Source organism: Neovison vison, chromosome 1, assembly GCF_020171115.1.
Source record: "Neovison vison isolate M4711 chromosome 1, ASM_NN_V1, whole genome shotgun sequence".
NCBI lineage: Eukaryota > Metazoa > Chordata > Mammalia > Carnivora > Mustelidae > Neogale > Neogale vison.
The window spans coordinates 32,098,946-32,111,364 of NC_058091.1; the positions used below are offsets into that span (position 1 = coordinate 32,098,946).

Sequence of the window (12,419 nt, forward strand, 5' to 3'; positions counted from 1 at the left end):
TTCCATTCGGGTCATGATCCCAGAATCCTGCGATCCAGCCCCGGATCAGGCTCCCTGCTCAGTGGAGAGCCTGCTTCTCCCTTTCCCTCTGACCCTTACCCCTCCACTTGTGCTCTCTTTCTCTCTCTCTCTCTCTCTCGGTCTCTCAAATTATTAATCTTAAAAAGAATCTTGAAAGAAAAAAAAAAAACCAACAACCAAACTGCTTTAAAATGTCCAGTTTTGCATGCAATTTATGCTGCACATTACATTCTTTTTTATAAGTATCTAGTTTTGCATACCATTTTTATTGCACATCATGTATCAGTTCAGTTCATATATATAATTTATAAATATTTTTTATTATTTTCCTCTTTAGGGGCAACTAAATAACAAGTAGTGTGTTAACGTCTCTTCATTATTCAATGTTTTTTCCATTTCATTAGCAATCTTGTAATGAGATCAGTATAATGCAAACTTTAAAAAGTTGATATTGTATCTACTGAAAATAAATAAAAGTAACTGAGTAAGGGAGACGTAAGAGCATCTGTTTCATGAGGGATCATGGTCACGGTTTCCATACGTGAGGGACATGAGTTTGCAGGACGGCTTTGTATCTGGGGCAGAAGACGTTTGCAAACTCCGTGAATTACGCCTCTAGAGCACCTAGAATTTATTTTCCACTTTTGCTCTGAGGACCTTATCACCCATAATCCCTATACATTACCTGACCCACCAACTCTGGACAGCAAAAGCCCTAGCAGGACTACGCTACAGATGGCAGGCTGGTGCGAGGAACGGATTACTCCCGCAGTGGATTTCAACCACTGCCCGCTGGGCAGTAACTGGGCAATTTGTAGGGCACGACTGGGGCTGGGAAGTCAGCAGGAAGCTCCTCCCCTTCGCCTAGGAGAGGGCGGCCCAGACGCCGCGCCAGACTCCGGCGGGAGCGGCGCTCCGCCTCCCCTCTGGCCCCGCCTCTCCTCTGGCTCGGCCCCGCCCCTCCTCGCGGTCTTTGCGTGTTCCTTCCGGGTCGCGCTGGGCCGGCCTCGCCGCAGGCGCGCCGCAGCGCGGGACTCTGGGAGCCGCCCCCGCGCTGGCGTCTCCCGGTGCCGCCTGGGTCGGTGGTGAACCCCACGGCGTGCACCTCTCCCGGACCCTGCAGGGTACGGCCCTTCCTTTACTTTTTCCTCCTGCGGGTCTCCGTCTTCCTCCTTCGGCGCTGGGGCGGGGCCGGGTCGGGGCGGAGCGCCGTGCTTGGGGGAGCCTGGGCGCGGGGCGGAGGTTCCCCACCGGTCGCCCCTCCCCCCGAAGCCCGCGCCGCGCTTTCGGAGCTTGCTGGGCACCTGCGAGCGGCTTACGTGGCTTGGGTGCTGCTTCTCTGCCCCACTCTGCACGGCGTGAAGCGTTGTCCCGGCGTCCACCCTGCCCGGCGTTGTTTACATCGCGCTGTCAGCCGGCCGTGCTGACCCCGCAGTCCCGCGTCGGCCACCTGCCCGCCTGTGTACTTGTTGCTCCTGTGCGTGTCGCCTTGGTTTCCCCTGGCATCGTTGGTGTTTAACTGACCAGGCCCATGTCTTCAGTACTGCAACAGGATACCGGCAGCAACCTTAGCCTCTGTGTTTAAGGGTGCCCTTAGAGTGTAGTGTCGATGGTGACCATCCCCTTGGCCTCCTTGTCAACATGCTTACAGTGGGAGTGGTTTTGGATTGTCTAGATGGTTCCCAAAGGTTTATTGCCACATAGCCTCGGGATGCAGTCACTCATCGAAAGATACGAATAAATAGAAAGTCAAGGTGATATAAACCCGTAGTCAGGTAGAGGCGTTGGCCTTTTGCCCTGGAGGGTTCAACACCATGTGTGGTGATCTTGTTTGTTCCAATTCGTTTGAGGACACAAGCTGCCTTTACTGCTTCCTGGTGTGCAGTCCTTGGTTTCAGGCACATTTTATCCTTAAAAAGCTCTCTTGATGCCTCTGTAGTTCTGTACTATATATTATACCTGTTGGTTAAGTAAAGGGAGGTTTTCTTAATACATCAACTATCCAACAGTTCTTTATTCGATACTCAGTTACTGGGGAAAGAGCACACTTGTCTTCCTCGCAGCAACGTGCATCACTCTGTGGTAGGCACTCTCTAACTGCTCATTGAATTGGACCCTTCTTTTCATATCTCTTTTGAGTATCAGCTTTTTAGACTGTCTCAAATTTTGGCTTTTCTGACTCCTGCAATATCCTGCACTTCTCTTCTGTTACTGACTTGAAAATCGGAGAGGTCATCTCTATGGAAAATGGTTAATTTCTTCTTTATAATGCTGTGATCGAGTAAATGCACTTGCAGAACTGTGTACATGGCATTTTAAAATATTGTTAACTACTGCCTCATCATCGTGGTTTTCCTGTGATCAACATTCTGTCTTAACTTTGTGCAGCTAACTTTGATGTCCTCTCAGACTTTTTGCCACATGAACTGTAATATATATCCACCTGTTTTCTTTTGGTGCTTTTAATGATCTTAGTCTTCATCCAAAAGTCTTTAACCTACCTCAAGTATATTTTAGTGTGAGAAATGAAGTTAGGTGCTTCCCCCCACCCCAAATTATTAGCCACTGATCCCATCATCATTTGTTGGATTCTGTTTTTCCCTACCGATAGCAATACTCTTTATCCAAGGTCCTGATTCTTGTGTATGGTAAGGACGTTTTCTGAACTGCTCGTCAGTGATCTCTGGCTTCTTGTGCTGATACCATGCTGCTTTTCTTACTCGAGCTTTATAATGTGTTGAATGTCTGTTGATTCAAACAGTGTCTGGTATGTCATAGACCACTAAACCCCACTTACTGGGGGTAAATTGATTTCCTTACCCCCTTCTATCTTTCTATTTATCTTAAAAGATTTCATTTATTTATTTATTTATTTAGAGAGAATTTGAGCAGTGGGGAGGGGCGGAGGGAGGAGGAGAGAGAAGGTTTAAGCAGACTCTGCAGTGAGCACAGAGCCGAACCTGCAGAGCAGGGCTTCTGTCCCCAAACCCTGAGATCATGACCTGCGCCAAAATCAAGAGTAGAATGCTCAACCGACTAAGCCACCCAGGTGTCCTTACCACTCGCCTCCTCCTACCCCTTTGAAGTTTCTTGTCTATTCTTGAAATTATTATTTTTTCTAGCTAACCTATTTCATGGTGCATTGATTCATTAACCATTGCTAAATAAATCCCTTCTCTTGGTACCTCAGAACCTGCCATGTAGAGTTGCTCCTCAGAGTTGTACATAGAAAAGCAGCTGTTCAAAATCTGCACACCCTTTAACTTTGGATTGTGTTATTAGTAAGTGTAGTGTGTTTTTCCTCAACTATGACTCAGGACTTTCTGTACCTTGTTTCTAAGTGCCCATAGAAGTGAAACCCAGGACAGCCCCTTGTCCATTTCTACTTTACCATTGCAACTGGATGTCTTAAATGTAATGAATTTTCAAGTGCTGCCATTATAGATGCTTAGAAACTTTATTAGATTATAAAAAAGATATGTACATTCTTCAAAAAAATTTTCAAGTAATACAGAAGTAGCTAAAGGAGAAAATGAAAGTGTTATATGCCCACCTGGTCTATAACACCATTTCCCAGGGATCATCATTAATCATTTGTTCTTCCAGACACTAAAAATACATGTGTATCAGTGTATATCAGTGTATATTTGCTTCATAAATGGCAGTGTACTATATAGAATTTTCTGTAACTTCCAGTTAGTAATAATTGATGAACATCTTTCTGTGACAGCACATGTAATATTATCTTTTGAAAGTCTTTCTGGTATTTCAGTGAGAAATAACCTAAAATTTATTTAACTGATTCCCTGTTGATATTTAAGCGGTTTCAGATTTATTTCTATTGCAGAATAGAAATTTAAGCTATTTCAAATTTATTTCTGTTACAGAATAGAAATTTATTTCTGTTATTCATTTTGTACGTGTATTTTAGCACATTTGTTTATTTCCTCGGTGTAAATGCTTAGACAAGCAATTGCTAGGTCAAAGGCTACCTACATTTTAAATTATGATAGGTTGTGCCATCTTGCTCTTGAAAAGGTATTGGAAGAGTCAATTTATACACTGTAAGAATGCTGCTGCTGCCGTATCATTGCCATGGATTGTCAAAGATCTTGAGATTTTACCCTACTAGCAAGGCAACAGTTTCATGTATACTGGCAAAAGACATGAGACTCCAGGGCCAGAGGCAAGGCACAGCAACGACAGTAGCCAGAGTATCCTCATTTTCTTGTGCTGCTTCCTTGAACCCCACTTTCTGCTGGGTGATGCGGTAAGGATGGGATGACTCAAGCACACAGTAGATTCATTACAGGACAGGAACCCTGAGTTTAGGGAACCCAAATCTTCCATAATGGGCTGCAAATATACTCACCTAAACTTTGTCCTAGGGAGAGGCATTATATTTATTATGCTGGATAATAAACAAACCTGCCCTCCCCTCCAAAGGGAAACCTCACTTTATCTACCATTGATGTTTGCTAAATATAGACCTCCTTGAAAAGATAGTCTGGAACAAAGGCTATCAGTGCCCCACTTACAAGACATGCAGAAACATGAGAGACCTGTGAAGAATTATATCGAGGTGATACAGTCATTTTTTACATTTTAGTAATTTTAAGGATGAAAAATGCTGGTTTTTTTTTTTTTTTTTACTGTTTTAGTTTTGCATCTTCTTTGTTTATTGATGGAGTTAAATATCTGTAAATTAAGGTCATTTGCATCTTTTGTAACTTCCATGTTCATCATCTACTTAGTTTTCTGCTGAAGTGTTTCTCTTTGTCTTACTGGTTTGTAATAGCTCTTTACATGTAGTGGCTACTAGTGACTTGGTACACCATTTGATAGTATATTTTTTTCTTAGTGCATTCCTTTAATGCTTTTTCTGGGAACTTTTGCTTTACAGAAATTTTTATAACACTTATGTTGTCAGTTCTATTATTCTCTGACGTTATGAATGCTAAGTTTCTACCCCAAGATTATTAAAATACTTTGTACAAATTACCCTAATTGGATATTTTGTATCATTAATTTAGATGAAGAATGGTTGCTATGATAATATTCCAAATTTATTTTTCTAAATATCTGAACATTTTTCTGAAACATTTTTTAAATTTTTAAAATAATTTTTAATTTTTTAATTAACATATAATGTATTATCAGCCCCAGGGCTACAGGTCTGTGAATTGCCAGGTTTACACACTTCACAGCACTCACCATAGCACATACCTTCCCCAGTGTCCATAACCCAACCACCCTCTTCCTAACCTCCTCCTCCCGGCAACCCTTAGTTTGTTTTGTGAGATTAAGAGTTTGTCTCCCTCCCGATCCCATCTTGTTTCATTTATTCCTTTCCTACCCCCAAGCCCCCCACATTGCCTCTCAACTTCCTCATACCAGGGAGAGCATACGATAATTGTCTTTCTCTGATTGACTCATTTCGCTCAGCGTAATAGCCTCTAGTTCCATCCACGTCATCGCAAATGGCAAGATTTCATTTCTTTTGATGGTTGCATAGTATTGCATTGTGTATATACACCATATCTTCTTAATCCATTCATCTGTGGATGGCCATCTAGGTTCTTTCCATAGTTTGGCTATTGTGGACATTGTTGCTATAAACATTCATGTGCACGTGCCCCTTTGGATCACTACATTTGTATCTTTAGGGTAAATACCTAGTAGTGCGATTGCTGGGTCGTAGGGTAGCTCTATTTTCAACTTTATGAGGAACCTCCATGCTGTTTTCCAGAGTGGTTGCACCAGCTTGCATTCCCACCAACAGTGTAGGAGGGTTCCCTTTTCTCTGCATCCTTGCTAGCATCTGTCATTTCCTGACTGGTTAATTTTAGGCATTCTGACTGGTGTGAGGTGGTATCTCTCTAAAACTTTTTTTTTTTTTTTTTTTTTTTTTGCTAAGCCATCCTTTCCCTGTTGTTTTTCCTGACACATTAATTATACTATATAACGTTTTTCCCTCAAAATTGACAAATCAGTAAGCAAAATAGATTGGTTTTCTACTGTGACTATGAATTTGGTTGAATTCATCCTGTGTGTAATTGTTTGCATTTTCATCTTACAAAATTTAAAATATCCTTTTTGCCTTGTTTAATGATTTTTTGAAAGATTGTATTTATTTATTTGACAGACAGAGATCACAAGTAGGCAGAGAGACAAGCAGAAGCAGGCCCCACACTGAGCAGAGAGCTCGATGCGGGGCTCGATCCCAGGATCCTGGGAACATGACCTGAGCCGAAGGTAGAGGCTTTAACCCACTGAGCCACCCAGGCACCCCTGTTTAATGATTTTTACCTTGGAGTCTACACTGTCTGATATTACTGTTGCCATCCCTGTCAGTTTTCTGTGTGCCAGATCCTTATTCCTTGTATGTTTAGTTTTTCCACATCATTTTGCTTTACTTGCCTCTTTTAAACATCAAACATCATATAACTGGACTTTTATTTCTCTCCCTAGTCTTCCTTCCTCCTAATATTAAAGTTCATTTATTTTCTTGCATTTTTAAACTTTTTTTAAGAAAGATCATTATAGGGGGTGCCTACGTGGCTCAGTCTGTTAAGCGGCCAACTTTTGATCTCAGGATTTCGGCTCAGGTCCTGGTCTCAGGGTCATGAGATCAAGCCTCACATTGGGCTCTGTGCCCTCCCTCTGGGGAAAAAAAAAAAAAGATAATTATAGATTCACATGCAATTATAAAAGATAATACAGAGAAGTCCTATGTATACTTCATCTAGTTACCAACTGTGGTAACATTTTGCATAACTATAGTACAGTATTATACCCAGGAAATTGACATTGGTACAATCTATAGACCTTGTCCAGATTTCATGACTTTTACATGCACTTGTGTGTGTTTGCATTTAATTCTCAGCAATTTTATGTAGATCTTGTGACTACCACCATAGTCAAAATACAGAACATTTTCATTACAAAGATCCCTTGTCCAAAGACTTTATCTTTTAATAGGAAAATTTTAAAAAAAGTAAATATTTACCTTTTTACCTTTTTTTTTCTTTCCCTTACAAGTTCAGAAATTCTAAAATCATCTGTAACTGTTCCCTTATACCTGCATTCAGTAATGTGAGGCTGTGACTCCTTGCTTTCCCTACATTCTTAGTTTTATTGATTTGATTTCTTTTTTATATTACTTGTGTTTTTGCCCTTAACCATCCTTTTCATCTTCACCAAATACTGTGTCTGTAAAGATTTAAATTTGACTTCAGGTCACTAGTTACTTGAATATTGCATCTTTCCCTTTAAAAATATTTACTTTCCTTTCTTTGGTTTTTGACTGGAATACGGTCTTGAATATTTTTTAAGAAGAGTTACAGGAAGTATGTTTGCATGTCCAGAAATATTTTTCATTGTATTGTTTATTTTTCTATGTGAATAAGAGTTTGAGTCAGTTTTTTTCTTTAGAATTCCTGAAATAGTACATTAACTTTTAGCATTTCCTTAACTTTCCTTCAGCTTCAGTCTTTCACATTGATTTTATATAGGCAGTAGGTTTCTTGCATCTGTCTCCTAAGTTACTTACACTTTTTTACATTTAAATTTTGAATTTGGCTACTGTATTTTTTATTTCAAAGACCTTAAAATTTTTTTAAATTAGTTTCTCCATGTTATGTGAATCCTATGCTCTATTAATTCACACTAAAGATAACAATTATAATTTTAAAACTATCCTCCTATTGTTCACTCACTTTTATTGGAGACCATTTGCTCTAATGGCCCAAACTGTTTCCTTATTTTTAAGATAGGCAATTCTATTTCTACATACAAATGCAGATCTGTGTTGGCTGATTTGTTCCTGGCTGGGTTTCTATGTGAAGTCATGAAGTCACTTCATGTTCTCTCCTCTAGACAGGTAGTTCCCTAAAGCCAGGTGAGTGGAAGGGCCTCTGTGACTGGGCTTTGTCCTAGACACAAAAATGGGCAGGACATGTCAACTAAGAGGTATCTTTCAGAGTGTGCTGGTCAAGAACAGACTAATAAAGTAGGGCCCCCATGATAGAAGCCAATTTGAAGATACTAAATCTTCAACTTGACTTTGTTTTGGTCCCAAGCAAAGACTGAAATCAAAAGCATACGGAACAGTTCTATCACCCAAGGAATTCCTTAGTGTGGGCTCACTTAGTCATGGAGGCAACCTATCTTTTCCTCTATCTCACCCACAATCACTGATCTGTTTGCCTTCCCTATAGTTTTGCCTTTTCTAGAATATCCTATAAATGAAGTTCTACAATATGTAGCTTTTGGTATAGCTTCTTTCACTTACGAAATCATTTTAAGGTTCATCTGTGCTATTTGCTGAATCAGTGGTTCATTCTGTTTTATTACTGAGTAATATTTCATTGTCTGGATGTATGGTTGTTTATTCTTTTACCTGTTGAAGGACATCTTTTGTGTTTCCAGATTGGAGTGATAATGAATAAATACATAAATATTTGTGTACAGGTTTTTGTTTGAAAATAGGTTTTCAGTGCTCTTGGATAAATAATGTAGGAATGGAATTGCTAAATGGTTTGGTAAGGGTATGTTGAGCTTTATAATAAACTGACAAAGTTTTCCCAAGTGACTATACCATTTTTGCATTCCCATCAGGAGTGTTTGAGGCATCCAGTTTGGTATCATCTTAAAATTTCACTAATGTGCAATTAACTGTTCCCAGGTTTAAGGTATTAAATACTATCTGTTCTAGAATTTTTGAAATTATATTTGACATTGCTCTTAAGCAAAATGTTTGCAAGGATTCACAAAAATATGCCATAAAAGGGAAAAGGTGATGAATTGGACTTAATAAAAATTGAAACGTTTTCTCTTTAAAAGATATTATCAAATAGATGAGAAACCAGGCACAGACTGGGAGAAAATATTTGCAAAATATATATCTGATAAAAAACTTATGTACAAAGAACTCTTACAACTCAATAATATGAAAACAAAAAAACCTGATTCTAAAAAATGGGCAAAATAGACATTTCACTAAAGAAGATACAAATGGCAAATAAAGATGTGAAAAAATGCTCCACATCATTACTAGTCAATTGAGAAATGCAAATTTAAAACAAGATATTTACCACCCACCTCCTGGAATGGCTGAAGACTAACAACATTGACTATTGATGAGGACGTGGAACAACTAGAAGTCTCATATATTACTGGTAGAAATGTAAAATGTTGGCAGCCATTTTAGAAACACTTTGGCACAAGAAACAACCGAAATTTTTATCAACAGGTGAATGGATATGTCCACATAATGGTTATGATTCTTCAGTAAAAAGGAACAAACTACTGATATATGTAACAGGGATAAATCTAAAGATAGGCTGTGCAGAATAACCTAGACACAAAAGAATACACACATATTATTTCACTTACATGTAACTCAAGAATAAAGGACAATCTGGTTTATAGCAATGGGAAGCAAATTATTTTTTATCTGGTACAGGAAGTGGTTTGGTGATTGGGAGGGAGCAGCAATGAACCTTTGGGGTTGATGGAAACATTCTATATTTAGATTCTGGAATTGGTTACATTGGTATATGTCTTTGGAAACTCATTATACTACACACTTAAAATGGAGTACATTTTTTTGGAATGTAAATTACACACTAAATTTAATAGTATTACACTATTTTAGTTAATTGCTCTTTTAGCACGAATGGTTAGCAGTGACATACCTATGATCTTGTAGTTGGATTTTTGTTAGGAAGTCTAAGTGTAATATATTTCTGTAAGTAAAAGCTCTTTATTTTACTGCATAAAAATGTATAGTTAGTATTTGAATAAAGTAAATTCAATATACTTTATGGTTTTAGTGACTAGAGATATTTTTTTCTCTCTTCAGTGAGTCCATTAGAATTGCCCTTAGCCAGCTATCCCTAATATTTTAGTGTTTAGTTAAATATATATTATATATCAGCCAAAGGTTTGGAGTTATTCTGAATTCACAATTCTTCCCATTCCAATGATATATTCTTACCCATCATTAACAGGGGAAGAAAAGGTGAAATACAGAGAATATAGCATGCTGGCATCTTAACCAAGTTACTTTATATATCATATGTGTGTTATTAGAAACATGTCCTTCCTGTCATTTTGTGAGATAGCACTTTCATCAGGAAGAGGGTTTTGAGGTCCATTGTATTAAATCACCAAACATCTGTCCCTATAGCTCTGTTTTTTAAAACAAAAAGAAAACATTGGCTCCTTGATTCATTTCTTTCTCTACTAAAGTATGGTCATGAAATATTTCATAAGGTGAGATATGCTTGTTAAAGTTTTGCAAAGAAAGAGGGAGAGTACTAAGCATTATCAATATCTAGGTTAAATTGAGTCTAAATCTTCTCCCTTGGGTTCTGACAAGTTTGTTCCTGGTTTGACTTCCTGGGCACTTCTTACGTGGTCCTCACCATTTGTTCATTAATTCAGACAATGTTCTGAAATGCCCACCGTTGCCATCCTTTTTGTATTTTTAAGTCCTGCTTCGATTCCTGGAAGAGAAAGAAGTACTGTTTGTCTTTCTTGGTTTTCAGGATTTTCCCTCAGCCTTTAGGTTTTTTGTTCCCAAGTGATTCTACTCCCTTCTTTTGCTCTACTTACCTGGATTTTCAAAAAACTTTTGAAGTTGGCTAGGAAGCTCTATTTTCCCTGTCCATACACTTGGCTCAGTTAAGAACTTGCATGTTTATTCTATATTGGGGCCTTGTTGAATAAAAACTGTAATCATAATAAAAATGTTTCAATTGGAGGAGAATTTACTTAGAGGAAGAGAGAGGCATGTAAGGTAGTAATATTCCATCCTCAGTAGTCCAGTAGTCTCCTTACTGACACCCGTACATTATTTTAATATAGTACATTGAAATGTAAATAATTATGGTGAAGAAAAAAGGGCTGCTTTGCTAGCACTTGGCCTTTGCTCCTCCCTAGCTCATCTAATACCAGAATAGCATCAACCTGGCTCTTTTATTATGGTGTTCCTGGACTTGTCTCTGCCCTCTTGTTCCTAGGTTATCACTTTTTCTAAGAACTTCTTTTCCACTCATAGTTTTTCCAGTTCTTCTTAATCATTCTGTGGTCTTAACGCAGATTTGGAGTGTTAAAAAAAAATTCATTGTATTTGAGAAAATAGTTTCCTTTTACCTCTCCAATCATCTCTTTCATGAATCTTTCTTTAATTTCAATCAGAGTTTCTTTGTAGCCAAGGTCAAGTCTCTTTTATGTGTTCAGGGGCTGCTTTTGTACTAACAGAGGTTACTACTTTTTTACATTCTCTTTGAACAGTAAAATTTCAATATGTATACTATTCCTTATTGGATGGCTTCAAAGAAGGTCATACATTTGATTCTTACCTATTGTGATTCGGTTTTTATTATCCATTTTCCCCCTCTTTTGCTCTGTATCAAGATACAGAACTTTTTTTGCTTCATTTTTCGGTCCTCGTGTTCTTATCGTGAAGAGTCCCTGGTTTCATTACTGTGTTTATTTTAATTCTGTCTCGCCATCTTCTCTGCCCACCTTCAAAAAGCAGAACAAATGCTTATTTCGCTTATCTTGGGACGTGCTAAGCGCGGAGTCCTGTAGTTATGAGTCAGTCACATTCTCTGAATTTGAGGAATTCACAGTGTGTTGGGGTAGAAGGAAATCTCTCACCATGTAAGAAATGGCACACAAAAATGTAAGAGCAGAGAAAAAGTGAGTGATAGACCAAGTCTGTACCTGACCTTAACGGATGAGTAAGAGGCTGCCAAGCAGGGAAGAACAGGGCATTCCAGAGCAGCCCAGCCTCAGTGGAAGACTTGGAGATGCTGAGGTGTGCAAGGTGTGCGGTTGGGGCAGGGCAGATGTTCTACAGCAAAGATGGGGAGTGTGGAAATGGAAGGGTGAGGGAGATGTGCCAAGGTAGGTGGAACATTCTTGGGTATCATTTCATCAAAAGACAGCCTTCTCTTAATGGTACTTCTATATTTGAGAATAAAGAAGGCCCAGGGAGGAGAGATTATCAGACAATTATCAGACAGGCAGAAGAATATAGAAGAGCCCGTGGTGGCCTAGAAGCATAGGGGGGCAGGCCAGGAAAGGGAATGAGTGGCAGCTGCTGCACTGAATTCAAATATAATTTCCCTCTTCTTGATTGGTATTTTCCTCCATTCACTGATGTCTGGATTTCTAGACTTGTCCAGAAGAGTCCTTTCTCAAAATAGTGTTGATCAGTTTCAGCAGGATTCAGAAATGATAACATTACTGAGTTTGGCCTTTTTATCTTGATTTCCTACCACATTATGCACTCTGCTACATTTAGGTGTGAGGCCGCTGAGCTGCCCAGACCCTAGTCTTTCCCTGTCACTTCATTGGCTTGTCTCTGTGGGCCCTTCTGCAAC

At 39.1% G+C, this 12,419-nt stretch overlaps 1 protein-coding gene across 1 annotated transcript in view; it reads left to right on the top strand.

Moving 5' to 3' along the window:
• The first annotated feature begins 1,033 nt into the window (after window positions 1-1,033).
• Window positions 1,034-12,419, top strand: part of FBXL4 (F-box and leucine rich repeat protein 4) — a 79,196-nt gene continuing 67,810 nt past the window's right edge. The window contains exon 1 of the mRNA XM_044245251.1: window positions 1,034-1,145. The gene's annotated coding sequence lies outside the window, so the exon portion shown is untranslated. The remainder of the gene's footprint in view (window positions 1,146-12,419) is intronic.